General features: G+C 40.7%; 1 protein-coding gene across 2 annotated transcripts in view; it reads right to left on the bottom strand.

Moving 5' to 3' along the window:
* The window catches only part of MET (MET proto-oncogene, receptor tyrosine kinase), a 118,866-nt gene extending 101,076 nt beyond the window's left edge, over positions 1–17,790 (bottom strand). Inside the window, exon 1 of one of the 2 annotated variants that reach the window (XM_053609256.1) lies at positions 17,743–17,790. The gene's annotated coding sequence lies outside the window, so the exon portion shown is untranslated. Of the gene's footprint in view, positions 1–17,169; positions 17,532–17,742 lie in introns of those variants that run through there. The other variant, XM_053609255.1, reaches the window with a different exon arrangement.
* Between the last annotated feature and the right edge of the window lie 2,017 nt (positions 17,791–19,807).

Genomic DNA, 19,807 nt, shown 5'->3' with positions numbered 1-19,807 from the left:
AAAACAATACACTGTGTCAAAAATACCTTCTCCTGTAGTCAGACGCTGCTCCCTGGACAGTGATTTCTAACAGCGAAGTCAAAGGAATGGAAAGAATCTAGAATTTTTCAGTGCTCCCAATAGCTCTTTGGTATTCATCACATTTAAATTATCCCCCAAACCAGTGAGACCTCCTTGTCTTTATTATTTACAGACTAGTTTGCTTGACCACATGTTTTTTAATATTCTTCGTAGGAGCTCCCTCACTTACTGGAGAAGGAGTGGGACCTCGTAGAGAGAATATGGGCTTTGGTGTCAGACAGGCTGAGATGTGATGTGAATCTGGCCTTTACCCTTGACATACCGTCTCACCATGTCACTTCCCTTCATCTAAAACATGGGGATAATGGTACATATCTCATGGGTCTGAATGTGAGCCACTGGAGAAAGACAAGATGGGGAGGAAGCTAGCACATTACTCACTAGGATTAGAGATAAACGATGAGAGACTCTGGCATTCAGTTATGCAGCACTGCCTAGCACTCAATAAATGTAGCTAGTAAGCTTATTGTCCTAACTCGTGTGCTAGCCAGTTTCTGCCTGCCTTCATCAAAAATGAGGAAGTTGGCACAGTCCCCTGGGAAAGACCACTCCAAATACCTGGTGACTGTTTCATCACTTTGGTCCTCTTTTCTACAGTTTAAAGAATGATATTTCTTATTTTCCCACCCTTTGACCATCTTGTGGTTTTTCTCTAACCCCATTTCAGGTTCATGAAGTCCTTTATAAGTTGTGAAGTCCTTTTTAAGCCACTCCAAGACAGTGGCTACAGTGAGGGCCTCCCATACTAGGGAAGAAAAACAAATAGGAACCATTACCTTACCTCTTTAAAAAAGAGTAAGCCCATACTCCCCCTGAAGTTTACTGAGTAAAGATACAGGATGCCCAGGGACATTTGAGTTGTGGATAAATGGTGAATAATTTTTTTTTAGTATAAGTATGTCACACAAATATATATGACAATCCTCATTGTAAGCAGCACATGGAGAAAGATAAGTAGACAATTACCTTTTTTACTTATGGAACTCATATTGAAAATATTTGGACCCAACCTATTTATCCGTTAGGGTAGAACAATTTTTTAAAGGTTTCTGTAGCATATACATATTATAAAACTGCAGACCATTTTTTTTTTTTGTTTTGATGCTGTGTATCTAAAATATTCTGTTTTAAAAGTCATCAGCAGCATAACCTGTTCCTGACAGGTGGTTTTGAGTATCATGTGAAGGTCTAACTGCAGAACAGAATAAAGATTCTTTTTTTTAATCAAAAGTTGTACTGTATGTGGCAGCCTGTCACATAACATTTCTGAAACAGAGTATTCCCAGATTGATTTACATACTTTATTTATAATAAATGAGCTTATTAAGAAATTTAAATACAGGAGGCTATAGAAAAAAAAACAAGTTAAACCTAGTACAAGAATAATTTGTACGTATTATAATTAATGTTTCTGGGGATGCTTTCAACACTATTACTTGATTCTCACACAAATGTTGTTTCTTCAAAAGAGAGATAAGTGCATTTATTCAGATTCATATTCACTTTTGTGTTTCTTCTTCTGATAAGCATTTTGAAATTGGAAAGTGGCAGAATCTTAGCATAAGAAAAGCCAATTGTGCTTTTTCTTGTTGTAACATATGATTGAGACCATTGTCCAACTCTGATACAGCAAGAATAAAGATAAAAAGAATAGAATGCCATTGCGCTCTCAAGATTATCCCTCATAAATTCATACTCTGTTAGCAAACCTCTTTGTCCTTTTACAAATGGTTGCAAGTACTCAACTTCTGGGAAAGAAGAATAAATGGACATTTGTTTTACTATCATGCATATTGGAAAAAATACTGTTGAGAAAATACATTGACCTGTCAGAGCCCTGACTGATGGACAGGCTTTTGTCCCATTAATAAGTTGTAGGTCAGACAAGAATGTTACTTTGTCCTTGAAAATGTGAATGCTGAACTTCCCCAATGTTAAGAAGGTGCTAAAGTGCTCGATATCCTATAAAAGCATTTTTTTCACATTTTGTAGCCTAATGGATAGATGTGATTTTATAATTCAGACTGTGCAGCAATGCCACCAGATTTTGTTCATTCAAGTTCAGGAGCACTGAAAAACGTAAATCCATAGATCACATTTGAGAAACATCTTTCTACCTATGCAAGTTAAAATAAGCCTAGCAACCTTTCCCAGTTTCATTCAAACACAGAGCTTGGATAAGATAAACCTGACTGAACGGTCTGCATGGGAAGCGCTGAAGAGAGATGAGCTGGAGAGGAAGCTGGAACATTACTCACTCATGAATCAGACATTCCCTCCCTCTGTGTTTGAAAATGTCCTTGGTGTAAGGCACAGTGCAACTCTCACTGGGTGGGGGGCTGTGTACTCAGGATTGGGTTTATGTAACTGATCCATTTCTTTTGTTACCTAAAGCAGAGACCATATGGCTGTGGAGGAAAGTTGGTGGTGAGTGAACCTTATTCTTGTCATAGTGGCTGTCACATAAAGAGAGAGTTCAACATACAGGGAAAGAGAGAGAGAGGGGGCCGAGGCAGGCAGGTGCCAGAGGCCAGGTGCTGGCCCTGAAGCATGGACCGGTCACACGAGGTGGGCATTCTCTCATAACACTATTTTCTCTGAGTTCTGAATTTCATTTAGCTCACACTTGAGAAATTTTCTTGGAAATCAATGTTAGCAAGTAGACTATCTGGCACCGGAAGGAACTATTTTCTCTTTTTCAAGGTGTATTTTGTCAGTACATGAAATTTTCTTTTTCAAGAGTAGAAAAGAACTGTTAGAAATCATGAGAATGCTGTGAATGGGAGTAATAGCCAAACCTGGCCATATTCTGTGGAGATGTGGATTCCTTGAAAGGACATAATGTAATTCTAGCAGTGCTGGAAGAAAAATTAAAAGCATATAAATAACATTGCATTGAGATCAACATGTCATCAGAAAATAAAGAGCCAAATAAAAGTTTCTACAAAAACCTGAAATACTTTTAAATGAATAAAGAATGCCAAGCAAATGGATCTTTGTAAATGTACAGAATCCAGTTTCTAAAATTCAGTAAACACTCTGGCTTCTTAAAAAATCAATAAGCCAAAAGGTTAGGACAACTTAAAACCAACCGTGCTTCAGATTGCATTTATATAACTGGTCAATTCAAGGAAAAATAATTTGGGGCACGTGTGTGTGTGTATGTGTAGGGGCTATGTATGTTCATGAGAGAGGAGAGAGAGAAACAAAAAGAGAAGAGGGAGGTGAGACATTAAAATAAGTAATTTCCCAACCATTTATGTGTTGCCTGTAGACTGGGAGTCCCCTCCTCGCTCCCTGCCACCAGGCTTCCGGGCTGTGCTGGAAGGTGTGCGCCTGTTGCCGGAGGAACACAGAGGGAAGACCCAACTATGTGGATGAGGGTGGAGAGGGACAGCAGGAGGAGTGCCTCAGAGGAGGGATAAGGCTTGAGCTGGGTCTTGCAAGGTAAGTTGGGGCTTCTCAGGAACAGCTGATGCAGGGGACAGGCGCTCTGGGCAGAAAGGACTCACACACAGGCAACTGCAGAGACGCGCAGGGTTATTTAGGAAGCTGCCAGGAGCACAGAGGCTGTGTGGGCTTGGCTGGCAGTGGATAAAGCTGGAAGGACCGGCTGTGGCTACATCACAGAAAGCCTTATGTGACCTGTTGATGGGTCTCCAGAGTCCAGAAATCCATCTTTCCAACATTAGTTTTGTGTATTCAACAGCTATTTAAGACTAAATTTGGCTAACATTTATTGAGGCCCTACTATGGGACAGATGCTTAGGGTACTAAATTTGGCTAACATTTATTGAGGCCCTACTATGGGACAGATGCTTAGGGTAACGAAAGCAAACATCTCTGCTGTAGCAGGTGGATCTGGATGGCAATTAATACACATAACAAGTAAGTTGACCACATAGTCTATTAGAAGTTAGTGTTTTGGGTGGTGACAAGACTGACAAAGAGCAGGATTGGGGAATCAGGACTGCCTGGAGGGATGGTGGAAAGACAGTTTGTAGCTTTGAAAATCAGAAAGACAGCTTTTGAGGAAAGAGTTGAAGTAAGGAAAGATTCAGCCACCCGAGATGGGAGAAGAGATTTCTGGGCAGAGTCCAGAAGGACAAAGCTGAGCGCAGACCTGGGGTATCTGGGCACAGCCAAGGGGCCAGTACACCTGGACCTTTGGTGATCAGGAGATGAATCAAAGAGGACAAAGAATCAGAGCATGCAGGGCCTTGTAGGCCACTGTGAGATTTGGACTTTTATTGGCACGAAATGGGGAGTCACTGCAGAGTGTTGAGGTAGGAGGGGTATGTTTGAATGGAATCATCTGGACCAAGGGTGGGAGAAAACCACTGGTGTCGGGGGTGGCACAGGGCCGAAGTGGAGCAGGAAGGCCAGCTAGGAAGTTATTGCAGCACTCCAGGTGAGTCATACGGGCAGCCTCAGCTAGGGAAGAAAGGCTGGGTTGGGTGAGAGGGGAGTAATTCTGATTATATTTTGAAGACTGAGCTAATAGAATTTGTTGATGAATTTGGATAAGAGATGTGTGAGGAAAAAAAGAAAAAAAAGCATTATCAAGAATACTCCAAGGATTTTGGCTTTTTGTCATGGGGAGAATGACAGTTTGACAGTTACCGAGGCTGGATGAGACAACCAAGGAAACCATTCATTTGAAAGAGTGACTTTTGACAGTTACTGTCATGGAGATGCTGGTGGGTACAGCCATTTGGGTGTGAGAAGACGACTGGTCTAGCTCTGTTCACATTTGGGGTGTTTTTCTGGGCATGTGGTTAGATGTTTGAGTCCTGGAGTTAGGGAGATGGGTCTGGGCTAGAGACTGAAATTAAGAAGTTGTCAGCAAACAGAGTATCTGAAAAGCCATGAGACTGGATGAGACCACCAAGGACAGGAGTGTAGAGAAGAAGGAGAGGAGGACTCAGCCCTGGGGCTCCAAAGCTCATGGGCTGGGGGAAGAGGATGCACAAGACAAAGGCACTACGGAACCGGTGGACATTACTGTTCCTCCACCGTCTCCGTGAAAACTGTTCTCCCACTCCACAGCCGGCCCAGTACCTAGCATTTCCCACGTTTCCAGGACACCATCCTTGATTCCCACCTGCAGTTGTTTTAAACATGTCCACCTGTTCGTCTGCTTCCGTCTCGTAGTCCAGGGCAGTGGCGCTTCTCACCTGGATAACAACAGCTTCCCTGCTGGTCTTGCCTCTCCATTCTCACCCTTGTAATCTGGTCCCCAACAAAGCAGAGATAACTTTCTAAGCTGACAATCTGATTCTGTCACTTCAGTGCTGAAAAGAACACAGCAGAGCTTAAAAGCTACATGAAATTTGGCTTCTGCCTCACTCTGTAGCCTTGCTTTTTGCCATCACTCCACTAGAAATCCAGGCTCTCGCCACTCTGCCCTCACCCTTTCTGTAAAGCGAGCCATGTGCTCTCCTACCCCGAGTCTCGGCACGTGTGGATTCCCTTCAGGGAACACTCTTGCTCTCACCTTTACCTGGATAATGCACAGTCTCTTTTCAGGCCTCACCTTGAATAATAGTTCTTCTGGGAAGCCTTCTCTGAGGCCTTTCTCACCCTCTAGAAAGAGATCAAGAATGTTCCCGTGTGCTCACACATTCAACCTGCCTTCCCCTTTCCACAATGAGCTGTAATAATTACTTCTCTGTGGCTCCCACTAGACTGTAAGCTCCACTGTTAGCTCTCAGATAGTGCCATCATTACATGGGACTTGGTAATCATTTGTTGAATGAACGGAAAACAGAACCATTTAATCATACATGAAAGAATGAACCTGAACAGATTCTAGTAGTATAGACAGAAAGGAAAAACTAGCTTAGAAAGATGTTAAAGAGAGAAGATTCATGTGGTAATGACTCAATATGGATTTCAACCATAGGAGAGACTGAGAAGTCAAAGATGGCTAAAAATGTCTACGTTGGGGGCCATAAAGGAAGACAGGGAAAACAGAGAAAATTTTAGGGGCAAAAATAATTAGTTTCATTAATAACCCTGAGGTTGCTGTTGGTCATTCTGGTGGAGGCAGCTATAAGGTAGCTAACAACCTGGGGACGGTGGACTAGAGACAGAGAAAGTCAGAGATGGCAATTTGCGAACCAAGGGACCATCAGGGTATCTGCAGTCACTAACGCCAGTGAGATCACCCATAGACAAGCTCAGTAAGCAGAAAGGTGGAATTCACATGGAACCCTAAAAGAGATCAGAATCTAAATTTCATATTCTAAAAGGTAAAAAGAAAGAAGTCATAAGTGAAAAAAATATGGAGAGGCGGGCGGTGCCTGTGGCTCAAAGGAGTAGGTCACTGGCCCCATTTACCGGAGGTGGCGGGTTCAAACCCAGCCCCGGCCAAAAACTGCAAAAAAAAAAAATGGACAGGTAAAAGATGAGGTTTGAGTGGTGTTTCAAAAGCTAAAGGAGAACTTTCAAGAAGGGAGGAGTACAATGTAGAGAGGATCAAATGGGATAAGAGCAAGTGTCTATCAGATTTGGCAAAGAGAAGGTCACTGGTGATTAGAATGAGGACACTTTCTTAGGAACACGGGACAAAATACTTGAGTTGACTGCGTTAAGGAATGAATGGGAATGAAGGAGAAAAAAATGACAACTTAAGAAAATTGTCTTGAGATCCTATCAGGATGCCTAACTTATTTGTTTTCCTTCTTTCTAGAAGAAGCAGCAAGTTGAGTGAAGGCTGAATGAAAAATGGTGAGGGTGATAATAAAGACAGGAGGCCAGGACAGACAAAGCAAGGTGCTCGACAGCATACAATTGATTGAACAATGGGATCAATCTGTTTCATCCTGTGAGACAGAAAGAGATAAATAGGTGACATGGAAGCCATCTGGACTTCCGTTTACTCTCTAAAATTTAAGAGAAAATCTTACACTGAGAATAAGGGATGTCAAAGAGATGCAAGAGCTTAAGAAAAATGGTGTGAGTTTTAAATCATTACAGTGGGCATGGGAAAAAGATGGCCAGAGACCAGCAAACAAATCTGCTGAGGGGAGAAGCAGGTGTTATAGACTGGTCAAAAGGGAAGTAATCAAAAAAAGAATAAAAATTCACCCAAGTCATACTTAACCTGACGCACAATGCCCATTCTCATTGAGTGTCTACATTGTCAGGCCAACTTGGGAATTAAATGGTTACATAATTATGACCTCTGTTTTAAATTCCTTCGAATGTTTATATAATTCATCACATCTATGGGCCTTTATTAAGAGAAAATGCTAGCACTTGATTATTTTTATTTCAAAACCAGTTTTATTGAATTCTGCAAGGAATAACTTCAGGGAAAAGAAAACACCCTGAAACAGATACTCTGCCCTCTTTTCAATAAAACCAAGAATCTAAAGATGTTAAAGAAATGAATCAGATATAATCATCATCTAACTCTGAAAATTAAAACCCATTTAGGAATTGTGAGGGAACCTCGATCCTGAATACCCGTCTAGCTATTCCTTTAGAATCTTTAATAACATTTGGAAAGTAATTAATCAGCTTATGACGTAGATTCAAAGCTTGTCACCTTTCATTGTCGTTAATGAAGCTGTCAGGGGTTTTATTTGCACTTTTCTGGTGATTTAAAGAATGGTACTTTTTGTAAGCTTTTTGAAAACCAGAAGAATGTTTAAAATTACTGGGCCCTGACATATTTCAATAAACAACCTAAGTATGTGCTAGTAAGACTAAAATAAAATTTAGAAATATCTTAATTTTGACAGGACAGAAAGGGAATTTGTGAAAAGTTTAAATTGCATATTCATTTCTGTTAGGAGGAACCTTTTTCTTTTTCCATCAACAATCTCTGCTTTGGCTGCTTCTTTATACAATTCAATAGAACTTAAAACTCTGCACTATTTGGTACTGATTAAGAATGACAATAAGGTAATTATTTTAAGCTCAAAGGTTCACCTATGTCCTAAAGGAGTCTACTTGTTTGCTGTTTTTGTCTTAACCAGATAATAGTGAGACTGGAGGCTCATTCTGGACAGTATGTCCCACATGATTCTATTTGTTTGCTATCTCTGTCTTAATCAGATAGTGGTGAGACTTTGGACAGGGTAGCCCTCAACTGGTGTCAGAGGAATAGCAGGTCACCCAAGATTCAGAGGAGCAAAAAGAAACAAAGCAAAGGCAAGGCTTGATATGACCTTCTTTCAGCTCTTTTTTTTTTTTTTTTATATAAACCTTTAAAAAAATTGTTTGGGGTTCATTGAGGGTACAAAGAATTAGGTTACACTGATTGCATTTGTTAAGTAAAGTCCCTCTTATAATTTCATCTTGTCTCCTTCGGCTCTTAGATCACTGTCTGATTTCATGTTTAGAATATAAAAGTGTAATTTCTAGGCATACTCGAGCATGAACTTTGTATAGTCAAGGCCCAAAGATAAGGTCTCAAGACAATATCCCTCCAAACACATCCATAGCAGATGATATCTCAGTGGAAAATGACTATAAATATAGTTTTTAGGGCCCTAACTTTTGGTCTCAACAGTAATTTATAGATTATAATGAGCTGATAGGCTAAAAAAATTTTAGTCATGAAAACGGTATAAAATCTTTACAAATGTGTCTGGTTTTTCTTTTAATATTTTGATTTCCTCTGAGAAGATGGAATTTCATTTAGAGTGTTTGAGAGCGCTTAGGACATGCCACTGATACTCAGAATTAAAGCCTTTTTTATTTCTGCTACTTATTCCTGTTATTTTTCCTGGTAGCTGTGGGGAGAATAGAGTAAGAAGCCCAATTTAAGAATGGATAGATAACATTGTAATCTTCTCCCAGAATCAAACCACATGTGACATAAATTGGAGGAGGTTTAGACTTTGCTTACCATGTATGTGCCCTACCAATTTCCCTGTTTTGACCTGCCTCTTTTCTGCCGAGAGACCAGGCAGCCTGGTTCCTAATGGGACACTCTGTGACTTACAATGCACCCAAGCCCCTGACTCCTCAAGGTATCCATCCACTTTTCCCTCCCCTTATCTCATTGATCCAATACCCCATCAAAACCTCTGGGTCTGTCCTTTATTATCTACATTCTTCATGTGTGCCATGAGAGTTGTTACAAAAAAATTTTTTTTAAGTTCAACTATATTTTGCTCAAGGCATTTGTTTATTTATCAAGTTGTGAGGTCTTTTAATTGGAGTTTAAAAATCACGTAAGCATGAATGTGTACAAACACATTGATATGGGATCATTACTGATGGTTTGGCCTCCCACTGCAACAAAAAATAGGCATGTCTACACTATATAAATAAGTCACTGCCGATGCAGTGCTTTCTGCAGTGCAAATGTCAAAATAAGCTTTAATGATGATGTCTGTAGTCAGTAAACCTTCAGATTCATCGAAGAGAATCTTTATCTCAAGCACATAATAATATAATTTTAATTTTTCTCCCCTTACCCACCCAAGATAGAAGAAAGTGCCAAATTCTGTCACCCTAAATATCACGTTAAAACAACTGACTTTTGATCAGGAAAGGTTTTCTGAGGATCAAATGTGATGAGCATTGAGAAATCCACAACATGGTATTAAGAAAGATCTCACTATATGGCCCTAACTTTCTCTTAGAGCAGTGATTTTTAACTGGTGTGCCGTGGTACACAGGAGTGCTGTGACAGGATCTTAGGTGTTCTGCAAAAATTTTTAAAGATCATTAATTAAATTATTTTCGAAAGAAGTTCAAAGCACGGTTAAGTATATATTTTTTATACTCTTTTTTGTGATCAACATAATTTAAGTGTGCCACGGAAGTTCATATCACACCCTTGATTCTCACGTCATCAAGGGTGACATGAGACAGAAAAGTTGAAAAACACTGTTTGTGAGACAAGCAGTTGCTTGTCTCCAAAGCAGCCAGCACTCTCATCTTGTGCATCTGAACTGCCCTTCAAGCTACACATTTGTGCCCAGTCCATAGGGGAAGTCTAGTTACCAGAAAATACACACTCAAACAGGAAATCTAACTACAGTAAGAAGGTGTTTTTTCCCACACAATAGAGTTCAGAGATGTGTCATCCATTTAATTTGAAGCAAAACCCAACACCATGATTATTGTTGAGTACCCCTCTCCACCACCCCATATTACAGCATTGTGTTTCCCGTGCCTGTTTGCACTTGCTGGCTTTGCTTACAGATACATGCGACCTGCCCTTTTCTGTGCATAGCTTTCAATCAGTAAGCATGTCAAGGTGGGAGGACGGATGGCAGGAATAGTACATGGGGGAAAAAATCAATTTTCAGAAAGCATATGGTAACAACTGAATATTTAATCAAATTAGCCTACAAATTCCTTCCTATTTTCAGCACTCTTTGCTCGGCAGTTGCTTCATGCTGCAAAATGAATTTCAATAAATGTCATATATTTAGGTAGATGGCTTATTTTTAAAATTTATCAAACCAGGTCACTGACTCAGTAGATCTCATTCCAAAACACTACAGATGGATATTGATATTGAATAGAAAGATTGACATTAGTTGGAAAGTTCTGGACAGAAGAAAAAGCCATTCCTTTAATATTCTAGAAAATATGTACTGAGTGCCTACTATGTGTGGGGAAAATGATAAATATTTGAACCTTATATTTACATTACAATACAACAGAAAGGAGTTACATCAAAATCATTTTCTTGGGGTTAGGAAAGATTACAACTGAATATTACTGTCAAACAGGAGTATTTCAAGAGTACTTCTATTTTTCACATTGCGTAAGACAAGGCATTAATACTCATTCAAACATCCATTCTGTCATGGTTTTGGGATTTTAGACCTAACTTGGGTTTTTGAAGATACTGTTTACTGACCCTTAACAAAAACTTACTTCCTATTTTTCTGGAACAAAAGGGCCTTATATGATTTCAAAGATTGCTTAGACATCAAAGAGCTCAGAGGGACATACAGTTTATGGGTAATGATTTAAGATTTAGTGAATCAAAAACACATGGATTAAATGTCTCTTAAAAGACCCCTAGGTTTAAAATTTAAGAGCTAAAATGCTGGTCTAAACACACTCTGGTTCTAAGCAAAGCCAAAACTTATTTTTAAAGCTACTTTGAGTTGTCTTATGGACCCAAAACTTGGCTGGTCTTCCTTTCCCACATGATTAGGACCAAAGGAAGCAAGCTACCTCTGATAAACAAATTTACTCAACCTCTTTTTTTCTCTGACTTCCAAAGACTACATTATTTTAAAAGTCTGCAGTTCTCAATGTTCTTAGTATTTTTAATAAAGTATTAAAAATTATAAATTCTTCTATGGTCTTATCAAACAGTTGGAATACTTTGGAATACTTTTAAATTCCCAAGTCATTCTTTTTCTTTCTAACATACAATTCAAACTGGACCTGACAGTCTAGAGGCTGCCTCAGATTTCCAACTATGAGGGAACACGAGATCATTTCAAAACAGGAAAAGGCCACTGATCTTAATATGTGCACTGTTTCATGATATATTATTATATTTGCATTTAAAATACTAGGAAGAAATACAGTACATAATCTTCCTTTCTAACACAATGGCCTTCCGGAAGGCTGCTAGCCTGGGCATTTCGCTGAGTTTTTAGGATTAAAGAAAACAAGTTAGCACACAACCTGTGAGTTTTTATTCCTTTGGAAAAATAGATTACAACGCTGATCTGATTGCTTTTAAAGGGACCTGGAAACCAGTAAGGCAGTGCACATTTTGAATTTCAATGCCAGGGGAATAACAATGTGTGAAGTTCAGGCATTTCCAAAACAGAAAAAAAAAAAAAAAAAAAAGGAGCCAATATTCCAAAGAGAGAGTTTATTCTGAATCAGAGAACTTGGAAATGAAAGTTATGCATAAAGCTATGATAGATTCAGGTTTCAGAAAATAACTACTTTAGTTTAAGAATAAAATAACTAGATTATCCTTTAGTTTAGAAATATATACATAGTTTGACGCAAAGCATGTGGGCTGGTGAGTTTAGAAATAGAAGTATGTGCCAAGAGGTAATGAATTATAAAATATTGTTTTCTTTTTTAAATTGCTTGATTTCCTAGAGAATCCTTTCCAGAGAATTCCAGAGACTTTTCTGAGAATTCCAGAAAAATAAGATCTTTTGCAGAAGCAGTCCTGAGGCTCTTTGGCCATGCGTGCTGCAGCAGCTGGCAACACAAGGAGCCCATAAGAAGGGCGGCAGACTTCTTGTCACTCTAGGCTGTATGGTATTTTAAAGATACCGAGTCAACATTTTAAAATAGGGAGATTTCTAGCTTCTCTGGACAATCTGGAAGGTACCACCTCATGAGCCCATGCCCTGCACTGGGCCTCTCGGCAACTCCAATGAAGCCAGGAGGTGACTGCCCTGTCTCAGGGAGGGTTCTCCTCAGCAGTTTGTCAGTCCCTAGTGAAAGGGTTGGTTTTACTCATGCAAGTTACCTGTTTGCAAATCTTGATACATGATGTAGATGAGGGGGAAGGAAGAAAAGAGGAAGAAAATCCAGGACAGTGGTTTAACACTGGCCGGGCAAAAGGAAGGAAAAGCAGAAGGAAAGCAAGACGTGCACAGCGGACAGGCCGCACTCCGTCAAGCAGCAAGCCTTTGCCGTCTCTAGACTTACATGACGGAAAGGATCAGAGACAGCAGCCATGGTTATTACTCTCAATAAATACCAGTGGGCCACCCTCACAATGGAGAAAATAAGAAGGAAATGGAGCAATGTCTCTGATCAAGGATGGGGGATGGGGATGGGGCCAGGCAAATGCAGTCAAATACTACAGGGTGTCTTCTTTCACATCCCATAAAACAAATGGTATGGGCCACTCCTGTACCTTCATCTTTGAGACCGTAGCTAACTATGGCAGGCACTGGCATCTCCCTAAAAACCCAGGAACTTTGTGGACAGCTGTGCAAGCTGTACACTGCACAATTTCAGAACTGAAATTTCAGATGAGACTACAGTCCTGAGCACAAGAATCACTCCTGCATCTCCTTCAGGTTCTAGCTCGAAAGTCACCTTTGAAGTGCGTCTTTCTAGACCTCACTACTGAATTTTTTAATCACCACCTCAACCCCTTTTATCCTTGACAGTCCCTATTCCCCTTCACCACTTTATTCTTCCTTGCGCTACTAACATCACCTGGCATAAACACATTTTAGTTATCTATTTCTGTATTGTTTGCCTACCTCAATAGAACAGAGCATCATTAGGTCAAGATTTTTGTCTGTTTTATTCTCTACTGAAATGCCGGAGTCTAGAACTATGCTTGGTAGGTGCCCAAGAAATTATCCCGAATGAATGACTAAATCCTCCTTCACATTCTTGGGGTACCAGAACCTGGCTTTCACCAGAAGTGGTGCTTCTCTAACTACATTAAATAAATGTATCTTTTACTATATTTGGAAAAATACATTTTCAAATTCTATTGTCCCTTGTATAGAACATAAATTACAGCCTGTAGATCTTTACGTAATTTCCATGGACTCTGTGGCCACATAATTTATTACAGAAATTAAAGTCAACGGGAGTAACCTGCATAAACATACTTGCACAAATTTACACAGGCACAGAAAGAAATATGTATACCTGGGTATGTGATTACAAAGTTGACCGCTTTTTATTTCACTGTGCTCACACCTCCTGCCACAAATGCCACACGTGTGATTTTTCTCTCAATTAAGTTTTACAGCTTATAAAAACACTTTCTTCATTTTGTCCCATGAAAAAGCAAAGTAATCAGATTTTACTGGATGTTTTTATTGAAACAAATCCCATGGGGAATATACTAAACTATTTAACACAGCTGAAGAGATATCTGAGAATGGCCTTTTTGATGAAAGGATAGATTACGAAATTACTCAGATTACAGCTCTTAATCTGATAACAGGAGCAAAATACCCCCCACGTATAAATTAATCCTTTTCTTGGTACATCTTACTACGAAAAGAAAAAGAAAAAAAATAACTAGAGAAAGAGAAGGGGAGGAAAACTTCAGGGACTAGAAATATTATTATATTCATCATCTACCACTAACTTCAGGATCTCAACCTGTGCCTCACTAGAAAATGCTTCTAATAGTTCATCTTCATTGATGACTGGGAAGAGGCAGGATGGTGCTATTGAGACGGCACAGGGATAGTCTCAAATTCAGTTTCCTTGCTTACAACATGGGAATGTTAAGATATTAATATTAGCATTGATGAGCCTGTGAAGTTGTTTTAGTAACAGAAAGATGATACATACAAAAGCATGTTAAAAATTTTAAGATCTTTAATTTCTAATCTTTTGATTTATTAAAACTATGTATTATTTAATAGCAAATGGGATGATTTCTAATGTTTCTCTCATGTGATGTACCCTTAATAATTATGGATTTGGGTTCATTTTACATCTAGATTGTTAACTCTTCAAGGGCAGATTCCATTTCTTCCCTTTTTCTTTTAAATGTTCTCTTTGTACCTAACACATATAATGCTCTATGTACAGTTGTTCTTAACTATTTGGGGAAAGGCAAATGTGGGCCTGGTAGCAAGTTAGGGTCAGAATCAAAGTGATCCTGAAATATTAGTCAAGGTATCTATCACTTATTACTGAGAGGTGACTAGGCGTGTATTTCTTTTCTATGGAGCAAAGCCTATGAAGAAACTCTGCCCTGAGGGCTTGCTCTCCAAAACTTTAGTTTCAATATACATTTGCCAGGAAAGGTTAACTCCCTGGCACTTGAGTTTCTGCATATATTTTCTCTCCTTAAGGGGGCACAATTAGGAAATTGGGAACCCCATGAACAAACACAGTGGATCAAGGGAAATCTTAGGGGCAGGGAAAAGAAAGCATAGATGCTCTGCTGAAAATCATTAATAACAAAGAAGAAGAAACTTGGAAACTTGACTGAAGAAACAGGGGCTCAGAGGGCTTGGAAGTAGCTCTGACCAAGCCAAGGGAAAGGAAAGAGGCAGCCCGGGCCAGACAGACAGGAGGTGCCCTGAACCTGCTCATCATGCATGTGTCACCATAGCTATGGTGCAGATACTTAAGAGAAACTGTGTGTCCCGAGAACCTGTCAGCCCTTTGAGTTATTCACTTTGTTTTGAAATGACCACATTTGATAAAAAGTTCATTTGAGAATATTGCACAGGTTTGCAAAAGAAAAATTAGACAAATGCTTTTTGAACTATTTTTTTTTTTTACCAACAGCTTAGGAAATTGATTTTTAAAATTTATTTCTTAGTCTTGCCTTCATTGAACCAAATTTTTAAAACATTTTAAGGTGAATGTAGAGCATGTGCTTATATAGTCTTAAAAGATATTTATAAAATATGGGTATTACTTCTACTTAGAAAGTTTCATTTTTCTTTTATTATAGATTTAAAAGTAGTAAAAACATTAGGTATGAGCTTTCATACTGACTGGCTTTGGTGCATAAAATCATTCAGATAAACTTTATGCGCTAATTCTGAAAGCATGTCATGTCCATCTAACGTAAACTCCTACTGTGAGGTATCAAGAACAAAGCCATCTTTGAAAAAAGCAATAATCAGCAGATCACCCTCTATAGACCCTAAATTCCATCAAAATAATATTTAAGTTAATAACTATAGGCTTATCCACTGTTAAGTTTGAAAACCAAACAGAATTGATACAATACCAGTATATTTTATAGGCAGTCAGACTTAGTTTTGGTACTACAAAAATTTCTTATGAATGATGTAAATTTCCCCTATGTTATTCAGCAGTTCAAAAACAAAGAACATTGAATACCCTACAGATTTGCAATGATTGGAACCGAAGTACTTCACTCTGTTCCATTATGTAAGTTTTACATGTTCAAAACAAAGCACAGGAAGCTTAGAGCCAGAGAGAAAAGCTCTATATACCTGCAAATAAATAATCCAGGCACCATCTACACTGTTTACATAAAAGCACAATTTATGTCCCAATAGCAGAGAGAAACATGATGTACATCATTTTCAGATCATCTTCCTGCAGAGAAAAATTCATTAGTCAGCTATAATAGTTGAGCTGTATGGGAATATAATGTTTTTCTGAATCTATTTGCATGGCAATGTGCATGTGTCTGGCTGATGAAAGCGACAGAATAAACCTCCGCCCAACGCTACAGAATGTGAACAATCTTCTTAAAATTCAGGAGAGGGTCCAGATAGTCTATATGCTCTCTAGTGTCAGTTTTTACGGTCCTCCTATAGTCACTGACCATCTTAACTTGGCAATTAAAGTATCCTGATTATTTTGCCTAAGAGAGTTGACAATATTTCATTCTGTCTAAGGGCTCCTTGGAACATAAAATTGTGATAAGGTAAAATACACCATTCATGCGTGAGCCACTGGAACCCTCTCCAACTGCCAAATTAGCAAATGGCTCTTTTAAAACATAAAAGGTTATGAATGGGAAACCACGCTCTGGAGTAAATTCTGCCTTGGCAACAGTCAGCGAAAGTACTTTCATCGTTGCTTTCATTACTGGGTCAGCACCAGTACTAGCGAGACCGCCGGGCCTGTGCTTCTAATCTATTTCACCTAAGAAGACAGATGTCCTCCACAAGCCTCAGCAAAGAGATCAGGTACGATCGAAAATGATGGATCACAGGCTGCGTGTTTGACAGAAAGGAGGAAAACAGACCTTCACAGAGACACCTGCTCCCTGGAAAGACTCCTACATAATACATATAAAACGGGGCTGGGAACAAGGAAGCCGCTCGGTTCCAACCTTGCCGGCTGCATCACCCTGGGACAGGGCGCCTGGATCCCTTTTGTAAGGGCTGAGTCAGATCGCAGCTTTGAAACTTGCTGGGCCCTCACGGTCACACATTACCCACCGCCCCAGCGCCCCTCTCCGTCCTGAGTCACACAGGTGGCCATCGGAAGCACCCCCGCCCCCCAAACGCCAGCCCCCTCTGAGTCCTGCCGTCCTCTCCCCCACCCGCCCGCCCTGCCTTCAGTTTGCCCCTGAACTCTAGTCCTCCGCTGTGAGCTTGCCCTTTGGAAGAGCAGTTAGATCTCTTCGGGGAACAAAGAAAACAGAAGCGCTGGGGCGAGGGGTGGGGTGCGGGATTAGAAGGGGGTCTTTAGTTTTACCTTGCGGCGCTCAAGAACCCGGGAAGTCAGCGGCGCAGGGACCACCCGCGCGCTCCGCGCCTCCTCTCAGCGAGTCAGCTGTCGCCCGGCATCCGGCTCCGCATCTACTCACAAAGCGCTCGGGGCGCTCGGCGGGCGGCGAGGGCCGCCGGGTCACCTGCGGCGGGGCCGAGTGGAGCGCCCGCCCCGCCCGCCGCCGCGCCGCGCTCCCTCCGCCCCTCCCCACCGCGCGCTGCCCGGCCGGTGACTCAGCCGGGCATCGGTGCGCACGGCCCCAGGCGGCCCGGGCGCGTCCAGGCTGGAGGCACCGCCAGGCGACCCCACCGCGGCGCTCGCCCGCGCGTCCCCGCACGCCTATGTCGGTCTCGCTGTCTGGGCCGCCCCGTCCGCCGGCCCGGGGACCGCTGAGGTACCGACTGGCACCACCCAGAGGGGGAAATTGGCCCCCACCCTTCCTGCGCCGCGCCCGGCCCCGCGGGGGTCGCGTTTCCTGCCGCCCCTGCCCCGCCCACGACAAGGTGAAACTTTCGAGGTGGAGAAGTTTTCTCGCCTTGGCCGCGCGCTCTCTCCTACCGTGGCGCCTGGCTGGAGTTAGCTGGGCGGGAGCTAAGCGGGACCGAGTCTCCCCCTCCTGGTGCTTGGGCGGCGAGTGTCACCCAGCGCTCAGAGCGCGTGGCGCGCACCTTCCGCACCCCCCTGCGCGTTGGCCGCGGGGACAGCGCGAGGCTCTGCTCTGTCTCTCCCACGTCTCGGGTAGCCCCTGCCGCTTACCACGGTAGGGAGAGATTTGGGCACCGCGCAGACAAGGAGTTTATTGTTAGAGACAGAGGTAGGAGGGGATGGACTAATTCTCCCAATGACTTCATTATGCAATGATTATCCTCTACTAGTATAACTCAGATTTCTGTGTAGAAGAACAACAGAGGAGTTTAACCCCAGGAGACTTCGATTTCTTTAACTTTTTTAATAGCTGGAAACAGGTTAATTAAATAACTAGAAAAATAGCAATGAACAAGCAAAACAGAACAAAAGTTTAATTCTTGACTGTTGAAACTATATAATGTTCTTAAAAAAGATTCGGGACCCTAGTGAATTGTATTAATACTGTGTTAGGATAACTTTTTATATTTCACATGCAAGAATTGAGACTATCTTAGCAGCACATATAAACACACTCAAAGATAATAGCATCAAAGGTACAGCATTGCCTGTTAGAACTTGAGTTCTTTCTAACTCTCGTAAGGGCTCATTCAGTAATGGCAATATATAAGGAGACACGGATCTGTTGGTTATTTAAAGTCGTGGGACAAAAGAGGAGTTACTCTGCAGATTCAGATCATATTTACTGAAGAATAAAAAATAGAAAAATACAGTAAGAATAGTTATTTGCAAGAGCTTACTACCTGCCAGACAGTTTAGCAGAAACTACACAGAACTGTTTCAGTCCTCAAAAGGGATTCCCCAATTTTGTGGAAAAGGAAAGTTCCCATTACATTATTAGAGTCTTGCACTGAACCATTTTGCAGATGAAGAAACAGTCCTTAACAGGTCCTAGAGAATGCAGCTGGTTTGTAAAAGAGGCAAGGTTAGAACCCAGCTCTCAAAAAGCAGTCAGGTGTAGTTCACACCATCCAAAGCAGCCCTACTGAAGATTTCCTGTTAATTACATGGCATAATTTAACATTAAGTGCAGTTCATATTGAATATATAGGTTGTAAGGCACTGGCCTATTCATGGACAGATCAATTATGGATTTTGGTTTCAGTAACAACTTTCAATAAAAGGTAAATATATTAATGAATTTACACACACACACACACACAGAGCCATGGTTGTCTAAAGAAATGATTAGAGCGCTGTTTCTATTTCCTGGTTTCCATAGCAATATGTTAACTGGATTTTTAGATCACGTTATGTAGTTGCCTTAACAGGTTTTCCGAGTTGAGTGCTGCGATAAAAATATAAAAGAAAAAATTACAATTAAAGTTGTAGAAAGACCCAGAAAAGTCCATGCAAACTGGGAAATAAAATAGATTATAAGTTCAAACATCCTATCATATATTTTCAGCACTGAAGCTTCCTAGTTTTTAATTACTGACAAATTTCAATCCCGTTTTGAAACTGTATTGAAAATTGTCATTTTGATTTATTAACCAAAATAAGGAGATAACATTTTATAAAAATAATGTAACTAAGAATACTATAACTAACAGTATCTGAGTATGTGAAAGTCAAATAATTTTTACACACTACCTAGCTAGGCAAAATGATTAGAGGTAATTTCGTATCTTTGGAAATAGATGGAAGCAGATATTTTTAAAAGGTGATAAGAATTCTATGGTTCAATTTTGGTTTTAAAACAATCTCTAGTTTGTTGCTGTTTAACTTTCTGTGGATCCATGGCATGAGTGACACACAGTATGATGACGTTCTGTTGGTATTTCTCTAACCAAACCAAACTTCTTGTGGCCCAGACTGTTGGCTAGTTAAGCCAGCACCTGATCCCAAACAAATAGTCCCTTGCCTGCCTCCAGCCAAGGGGCTGGAAAAGAGAAATATTCACTTTTCCAGACTTCTCTGCAGCCAGATGTGGCCATGGGCTATCATTCTGGCAATGAGGCATAAGCTGAAGTCTGAT

Source organism: Nycticebus coucang, chromosome 11 (assembly GCF_027406575.1).
Source record: "Nycticebus coucang isolate mNycCou1 chromosome 11, mNycCou1.pri, whole genome shotgun sequence".
Taxonomy (NCBI): Eukaryota; Metazoa; Chordata; class Mammalia; order Primates; family Lorisidae; genus Nycticebus; species Nycticebus coucang.
Note: the sequence above shows the minus strand (reverse complement) of the source record. Positions and strands in the feature narration are given on the sequence as shown.